This window comes from Coregonus clupeaformis, chromosome 29, assembly GCF_020615455.1.
Source record: "Coregonus clupeaformis isolate EN_2021a chromosome 29, ASM2061545v1, whole genome shotgun sequence".
Taxonomy (NCBI): Eukaryota; Metazoa; Chordata; class Actinopteri; order Salmoniformes; family Salmonidae; genus Coregonus; species Coregonus clupeaformis.
Genome location: NC_059220.1, coordinates 31583680 through 31593032, shown reverse-complemented (window position 1 = coordinate 31593032; position 9353 = coordinate 31583680). Strand labels below are relative to the sequence as shown.

At 41.3% G+C, this 9353-nt stretch overlaps 1 long non-coding RNA gene across 1 annotated transcript; it reads right to left on the bottom strand.

Moving 5' to 3' along the window:
* Nucleotides 1–7571: 7571 nt before the first annotated feature.
* Nucleotides 7572–9128, bottom strand: LOC121544399. Its single transcript, XR_005996095.2, has 4 exons — nucleotides 8975–9128; nucleotides 8492–8649; nucleotides 7922–8101; nucleotides 7572–7801 (listed from the first exon to the last, which is right to left on the bottom strand). It is a non-coding gene; the product is annotated as an uncharacterized LOC121544399 (long non-coding RNA).
* Nucleotides 9129–9353: the final 225 nt, after the last annotated feature.

Below are 9353 nucleotides of genomic sequence, written 5' to 3'. Positions count from 1 at the left end.
TTGGATTTCATGTAATGGACATACACAAAATAGTCCAAATTGATGAAGTGAAATGAAAAAAATAACTTGTTTCTAAAAATTCTAAAAAATTAATAACGGAAAAGTGGTGCGTGCATACAGTGGGGGAAAAAATTATTTAGTCAGCCACCAATTGTGCAAGTTCTCCCACTTAAAAAGATGAGAGAGGCCTGTCATTTTCATCATAGGTACACGTCAACTATGACAGACAAAATGAGAGAAGAAAAATCCAGAAAATGACATTGTAGGATTTTTTATGAATTTATTTGCAAATTATGGTGGAAAATAAGTATTTGGTCAATAACAAAAGTTTCTCAATACTTTGTTATATACCCTTTGTTGGCAATGACACAGGTCAAACGTTTTCTGTAAGTCTTCACAAGGTTTTCACACACTGTTGCTGGTATTTTGGCCCATTCCTCCATGCAGATCTCCTCTAGAGCAGTGATGTTTTGGGGCTGTCGCTGGGCAACACAGACTTTCAACTCCCTCCAAAGATTTTCTATGGGGTTGAGATCTGGAGACTGGCTAGGCCACTCCTGGACCTTGAAATGCTTCTTACGAAGCCACTCCTTCGTTGCCCGGGCGGTGTGTTTGGGATCATTGTCATGCTGAAAGACCCAGCCACGTTTAATCTTCAATGCCCTTGCTGATGGAAGGAGGTTTTCACTCAAAATCTCACGATACATGGCCCCATTCATTCTTTCCTTTACATGGATCAGTCTTCCTGGTCTGCAGAAAAACAGCCCCAAAGCATGATGTTTCCACCCCCATGCTTCACAGTAGGTATGGTGTTCTTTGGATGCAACTCAGCATTCTTTGTCCTCCAAACACGACGAGTTGAGTTTTTACCAAAAAGTTATATTTTGGTTTCATCTGACCATATGACATTCTCCCAATCCTCTTCTGAATCATCCAAATGCACTCTAGCAAACTTCAGACGGGCCTGGACATGTACTGGCTTAAGCAGGGGGACACGTCTGGCACTGCAGGATTTGAGTCCCTGGCGGCGTAGTGTGTTACTGATGGTAGGCTTTGTTACTTTGGTCCCAGCTCTCTGCAGGTCATTCACTAGGTCCCCCCGTGTGGTTCTGGGATTTTTTGCTCACCGTTCTTGTGATCATTTTGACCCCACAGGGTGAGATCTTGCGTGGAGCCCCAGATCGAGGGAGATTATCAGTGGTCTTGTATGTCTTCCATTTCCTAATAATTGCTCCCACAGTTGATTTCTTCAAACCAAGCTGCTTACCTATTGCAGATTCAGTCTTCCCAGCCTGGTGCAGGTCTACAATTTTGTTTCTGGTGTCCTTTGACAGCTCTTTGGTCTTGGCCATAGTGGAGTTTGGAGTGTGACTGTTTGAGGTTGTGGACAGGTGTATTTTATACTGATAACAAGTTCAAACAGGTGCCATTAATACAGGTAACGAGTGGAGGACAGAGGAGCCTCTTAAAGAAGAAGTTACAGGTCTGTGAGAGCCAGAAATCTTGCTTGTTTGTAGGTGACCAAATACTTATTTTCCACCATCATTTGCAAATAAATTCATAAAAAATCCTACAATGTGATTTTCTGGATTATTTTTTCTCAATTTGTCTGTAATAGTTGACGTGTACCTATGATGAAAATTACAGGCCTCTCTCATCTTTTTAAGTGGGAGAACTTGCACAATTGGTGGCTGACTAAATACATTTTTTCCCCACTGTATGTATTCACCCCTTTTGCTATGAAGCCCCTAAATAAGACCTGGTGACAAATTACCTTCAGAAGTCACATAATTAGTTAAATAAAGTCCACCTGTGTGCAATCTAAGTGTCACATGATCTGTCACATGATCTCAGATATATAAATATATATATATATATATATATATATATATATATATATATATACATACATACATATACATACATACATACATACATACATACATACATACATACATACATACACACACACACACACACACACACACACCTGTTCTGAAAGGCCCCAGAGTCTGCAACACCAATAAGCAAGGGGCACCACCAAGCAAGCGGCACCATGAAGACCAAGGAGCTCTCCAAACAGGTCAGGGACAAGGTTGTGGAGAAGTACAGATCAGGGTTGGGTTATAAAAAATATTCAAAACTTTGAACATCCCACAGAGCACCATTAAATCCATTATTTAAAAAATTGAAAGAATATGGCACCACAACAAACCTGCCAAGAGAGGGCCGCCCACCAAAACCCACGGACCAGGCAAGGAGGGCATTAAATCAGAGGCAACAAAGAGTCCAAAGATAACCCTGAAGGAGCTGCAAAGCTCCACAGCGGAGATTGGAGTATCTGTCCATAGGACCACTTTAAGCCGTACACTCCACAGAGATGGGCTTTACGGAAGAGTGCCAGAAAAAAGCCTTTGCTTAAAGAAAGAAATAAGCAAACACGTTTGGTGTTCGCCAAAAGGCATGTGGGAGACTCCCCAAACATATGGAAGAAGGTACTCTGGTCAGATGAGACTAAAATTGAGCTTTTTGGCCATCAAGGAAAACGCTATGTCTGGCGCAAACCCAACACCTCTCATCACCCTGAGAACACTATCCCCACAGTGAAGCATGGTGGTGGCAGCATCATGCTGTGGGGATGTTTTTTCATCGGCAGGGACTGGGAAACTGGTCAGAATTGAAGGAATGATGGATGGCGCTAAATACAGGGAAATTCTTGAGGGAAACCTGTTTCAGTCTTCCAGAGATTTGAGACTGGGACGGAGGTTCACCTTCCAGCAGGACAATGACCCTAAGCATACTTCTAAAGCAACACTCGATTGGTTTAAGGGGAAACATTTAAATATCTTGGAATGGCCTAGTCAAAGCCCAGACCTCAATCCAAATGAGAATCTGTGGTATGATTTAAAGTTTGCTGTACACCAGCGGAACCCATCCAACTGAAGGAGCTGGAGCAGTTTTGCCTTGAAGAATGGGCAAAAATCCCAGTGGCTAGATGTGCCAAGCTTATAGAGACATACCAAGAGACTTGCAGTTGTAATTGCTGCAAAAGGTGGCTCTAAAAAGTATTGACTTTGGGGGGGTGAATAGTTATGCATGCTCAAGTTCTGTTTTTTTGTCTTATATCTTGTTTGTTTCACAATAACAAATATTTTCCATCTTCAAAGTGGTAGGCATGTTGTGTAAATCAAATGATACAACCCCCCCCCCAAATTCATTTTATTTCCAGGTTGTAAGGCAACAAAATGGGAAAAATGCCAAGGGTGGTGAATACTTTCGCAAGCCACTGTATCAAGAGAACATCCCTGCTCATCACTACTGCCTCTGATCTAGCGGACTCACTAAACACAAATGCTTCATTTGTAAATTACGTCTGAGTGTTGGAGTGTGCCCCTGGCTATCTGTAAATAAAAAATTAAAAAATAGAATGGTGCTGTCTGATTTGTATTTTACTGGGTGATTCATTTTCTATTAAGGTATCTTTACTTTTACTCAAGTATGACAATTGGGTACTTTTTCCACCACTGATTATTTGGGTATGAGTTAACACAATATAAACTTTTACAAGTTACTTTAACAACCTGGTTTTTGGTTCAACGTTAGAGTCACACAAAGTATTATTTGAAGAAACCACCATACACGGTGAGACTTAAGCATGTGAGGAGAGGTAAAACCTCCTGGCCCGTTCAGCACAGTCCACTGACCATGTCCTGTTCTAGATGGTTGAAGAGGTTGACCTCTAGGACGAGCTGCTCTCCTCTGGTGATGCATTCTGGGGGATCCAGAGACAGGGAGAAGTCCTTGGACACTGTCAGCTGTGGGAGACACTCACCAAATCAGACTCTACCCTCAGCATCTAGTTCTCTACAAAAATATCGGCACCACATGCAATGAAACATTATGGTGAAATGATATACAATGACATGCAATGAAACAACAGTCTTTATCAATTGTTAATTTATGGTAATCCCATTGAGATGTAGTATAATCACAGAGCCATACAGTAGCTGTGCAGACTTTGTAACTGTGGTGGCAGTGGATAGGTCTACACATACCTTCTGCGGTTTGAAGGGGAGGCCCAAGCCCAGGTTATCTGACAACACAAACACCATAGCGCTCCAGGAGGTTATGCTGTCTGGAACACCACACAGAGACTAGTTGTTGTTGACTCACTGATACAGACATGAGGGAATAGAGTACTTCAACATTAAATCCCAAGAACCCTGACGTTTTCAATAGTGGAGAAAGTAGACTGTATCCTCAAGTGTTTTCCAGCCTAAACTGTTTTTGTGCTTCTCCTAAAGTTCACCTGATGTTACAGCCAAGTCTCAGAGAAATCATGTCCCATGGAGGGCCTCCACTCCAAGTGCTCCTCTCTCATCAGCGCCTCCTCTTCATGATCTGATAAACAACAGGCAATCAGAACTATGTAAGCCTCTGTCACAGAGTTTCATTTAAGTCAGGACTAGGCACATTCTAATTAAATGAATCCAGATTTTAAAAATTGCTTTCTGAGATGTTGCTTAACTTCAGATTAATTAGTTCTCGACTAGGGAGTCTGATTAGATTAAAGATGTGCATTTGGTGTTGACCTGAGGATGCTTCAAAAACCAGGGATGGGACACTAATGCATAAGCATTGTGTGGAATTGGAGCAAGTCATCTAAACCAAACAATGGACGGCAGTAAAATAAAATGTATAAAGAATTTCAGTGACTTTCGGAAAAAAAGAATTGTGTCAAATCACCCAATTATCAAAAACAAACGAATGCCTCTACTACCATTTGTAATGAATTCACCTCAAATGAGAAAGTAAACAAAAAGGACGCTACAACAACTTCAAGTCAGATACTGGATTTATTGTTGGCTCACTTTTACAAATCAGAGTCACTTTGAAATGTTATTTTTCTTGTGTAACAACACAGTTTGGCCGAAATGTATTTGTGTGACAGAAATGTAAACACAAACAATATCATACATAATTACTAATATCATTTCTATATCTTCTTGTTTTTCTAAGGTCCTGTCAAAAAACATAAAAATCTACTTAAAAGACAAATGCTGTTGCTCATAGGGAGTGTTTCAAGATTGGTAAGACCAGAGACAGATGAGCTCGGGGACTTGTTGACCGGGATAATTGATAGCCAGCAACCCCCGGAAGGTATCCCCGATGATGACAAATTGGACAGTTCAGATAGGGAACCGTTCCATACCTCATTTGGTAGGACACATTCATTCAACATGTCCCATCCCCAAACTGCAGGGAATATGGAATGTTGTCAGTCATCTCTTGCACTCCCATAATAATGAACTCAACTCTTGAAGAAATAATGTTCTCTAATGCAACAATGTAATCATTTTTAGGAGGGGCCTTGTCTTAACAGGATGAAGGTCAGCCCACTACATCTGCAGCAGCCAGGAGTGAAGATTGTGTCACTAACCCGGACCGGAGGACAAAGACAAAGAGGCTGAGCATGCATGAAAAACTGGCCATGGAATTTCATGAGCTATAAAGGAGGAAACATGAAGCAGCAGCAGTACCAATGTTCTTCTCGAACCAGCACCAGTTCACGGTGCCGATTTTTCAATTTGTGAATTATGGCTATTGTTTGCTTCAATCACTTGAGCTACCTTTGTTGTGAGAAGTGCTGCATAGCAAAAGCATATCTGCAGGCTTGTACATTTATGTCATTGTCTGTCTCAACCATGGGAACATCTGGGTCATCCTCATATTCAATGCGAGGATCTGGGCAGCCATGCTGTTTGAGGTAATTGTGAAACACTTCTGTTGCAATTATGACAATGCAGCATCTTCTTGGTTGAAAGCGCAGTGTGTTTGAGACACTGGAAATGACTCTTCCATACACCAAACATACGCTCCACTACACCTCTGCTGCGGATATGAGTTTGGTTGTACCGTTGTTGCTCAGGACCCTAACGCTAACTCTACCTTGTAGTTGGCTTGGGCAGAAGCATCAGGGAACTTGATGTAATTGTCTTTCAGTTCACATATAGTATTGCAGACTGTGGACTATTCTGCATACAGTTGGTTCACTTACACCACACAAATCTTCTGCTCACGATGGAAGGTTCCAGATGCCAAAAACCTCAAGGTGATCAGTACTTTTAGGGAAGGAGGGATGGGCCTTCCCCGAAGAGAGTCAGATGAAAGCCTTGGCTCAAGCAAATTATTGTCTGCTGCATTTTCTTTGTACATATGAAAAAGGTCACAGAAATTGATTTAATCAAAATCATTCAGTGGGTTACTCCTGCCTATAAATCGCCCTTCTTTCTGGCCTTGGTGGTGCTCTTTGATCATCACTGAAATAGTCCAGGTAATCAATTTTCCTCCATTGCCAAGGTCAACCTGGGGGCCAACACCCATTAATCTGAAGTTACACCTGACTCTGGCCAGGTTTAATTTAAGCCTTCACTTAGATCTAAATTAACTCTAATCGTCCTTCTGGAAAGCATACTTTTTCAATCTAGACTAGGGCAAGTTTGAGACTATTTTAAACCATGTCTGAGAAATGCAATTTCAGTCAGTCTAGTTTAAAAGTGCAATTTAGTCTCAGACTCAGCTTAATCTGTATCTGCTAAACTGCCCCTAAATTTAGTCTTTATGTAGTATGCCACATCTCCACAAGAGGGACCCCTTAATTTCATAACAGAAAGAAGATCTCACAATATATGTGCTTGTTCAAGAGTTTTGTTTACATTTTAATTTATCCAAGCATGGTGGTGTGTGTAATTGTTTTCATACCCAATTCAGTCTGTTTTATGTAAACTGGTATATGTTAATACCACAAGGTTGCAAGCCTAAGATTTGAAAAGCAAAAAGCAAATGTTTTCGCAACATTGTATACAAACACTTTAGGCCTATTTGTGTTTAGCATTATGGAATTGTATCTGCATTGTGTTCAAAAGTCAATATTAATACAATAGTAATACAACACTTGTATCATAGCCAAAATGATACAGTATCCCTACAGGCTCCTCCATCACTGTCAAATATCATCTATGAAGAAGTGGGTCAGGTCACAGTCATGATGTAACGTAACATCAACCCAGGAACACAGTGAGGTGAGACCTAGGGTTATTCCAGACTCAGTGTAGTCTATTCAGCAAGACACAATGTGCGGCATCAGTACCGTGAAAATGGAGAGTGGGAAGTCTTTCCCTCCAGTCATTCCACTGTGGTGAAGAATTATCTCCGCCAGCACCTGAGCACACCCCCACCCACAACACTAGAGCTACCACTACCTCTTAGAAACAACAAAACAACCCCACAACAATACAACTAGCTACATTACAGCCGGTTGGGCCAGTTCTGATGCCGCAGATGTTCACCACGTCGCCATTGATACAGACAGAGCCTGACTGCTGAGCTGATGACCCAAAAACTGTTACAATCACGAAATGAACCACTTGAAGAGCTCATTGTGATTGCAGCCATTTTAATCAAAAGGGTTAGCCCACAAAGATAAATAAAACTATCGCTGGCATTATCTGAAACCTCCTCTTTGTCCGATTGACCTTTAAATGCTTCACAGAAGTATGAATTTCACAGAATAAATGTCGGATTGCTTTACAGACAATAAAGACAGTACAGTGGTACATCTTAGGCGTTGTTTACAGTAGACTATATTTCATGTGGCAGGGTGTATCTAGATGTACAGTACAGTTTCTTTGTCCTCCACGCCACCACCATTATTCTGACCAGAGAGCCAGGTTCAAGCACACTGACTGAAGAACACCTCATCACCTGGCCTTGCCTTGGCATGGCTCCAGCTCAGAGATACCTGGAGAACAGAACACATTTCATCACACTGCAATAATTCATTAAGTATACTATCACTGAATGCACTCAGTAATTTCATAAATAAGAAAGATTAGCATTATTAGTGATACGAGTTAGTTACCTTGTTTTGCAGGACTACATGGGGCTTGATGAAGATGTGCAGGTCACTGATGACCTCTCCATCAGGTAGTACACAGTACACAGAGATACAGGCCTCTGGTGACCAGGACACTGCAGGGGTTCGAGAGAAGGAGGGAGAGGTTGCTGTCCCTGCAGCCACCACCTGACCCACGGACGTCACCTGGAAGTCAATGACAAGAGGTCCAAGCCTATAGATATTTACACTCACGTGTTGAAAAGTGTAAAGATGGCTTCAGAACATGTGGAAAATTGAAAATAAACTAAGTATCATGCGTCATTGAGTCCATCTTATTTCTGTGTAATTAGGCTGTAATAACTTAGTAATAACCTAAATGAATGTCATACTTGGCCTAACATGTATACTTTATGTCATCAATGGTCCTTTTCCAGATATTACCTCAATATATTACTACAGAAAAAACTCACAGGAGGAAGATCCAGAACACGCCTTTGAAAAAAACAGCAACCATGTTTAAGTTGCTTAACAAAGAAAACGTTCAAGATAACTTTGTAAGATGTTAAAGAGAGTAATATAAGTCAATGTCACCACCTCTGAAAGAACTCTCTGCCTGGGCCAGGCTGGTGTTGCCGTTGGTCAGCTCTGCTGTGACCCTGACTGGGTCGTTCGTGAGGATGGTGACAGCCAGGGAGGTAGGGGTCCCCGGACGCAACACACTGGGGGCTGAGATCAGGTACGTAGCACTCATACTGGGAAAGAGAAAGATAAAGAGCGAGAGAGAAGAGAGAGACACTTCTACCTCAGCAGGGATATACACACACAGTGTTCAAGCTATCAGTAAAATGTCAAAATAGAAAAAAACTGATTGCAATTGAAACAATTCAAACATGTTTGCTTCTTGGCTCCTATAAGTTATGACTATCAGAAATGAGTACCTATAATAAATGACTAGACTACCTGACCGAGAAATCTGTTCAAACTCTGTCATCCTTAGAGATTCAATTTACAGACATGGCAAAATATTTCAAATCAGAAATGTCTCATTTCAATCAGCTCAAATTCAAGGTTCATTACCTGGAGGAGACATGAGCAGAAGTAGAAATGAAAGCCAGTGCCACACAAACGCCGAGGAGCCAAATCTTCTCCAAGAATTCTCTGCTGTGCTGAAGTCCAAACTAACACCAGTCGTTGTGGCTCTAACCTGCTCTATTGTCCTGTACCAACCCCACCCATAACGGCAAAACCTGATAGGCTTGTAAAAATTTGATCCTAGAATATTTTATTACACACATTAAAATCAACCTTTGTGTCTTTTTCAGGATCACCCACTGGGAACAAACGTTAGTTTGTCGCAAAACAACTCCCAAGCCAAGAGCTATTGTGGATGGCTTATTGAGTAATATTATTCAGTGGTCTCAGGTTTTCATGATTAATTCAAATAGGTAATTAATGG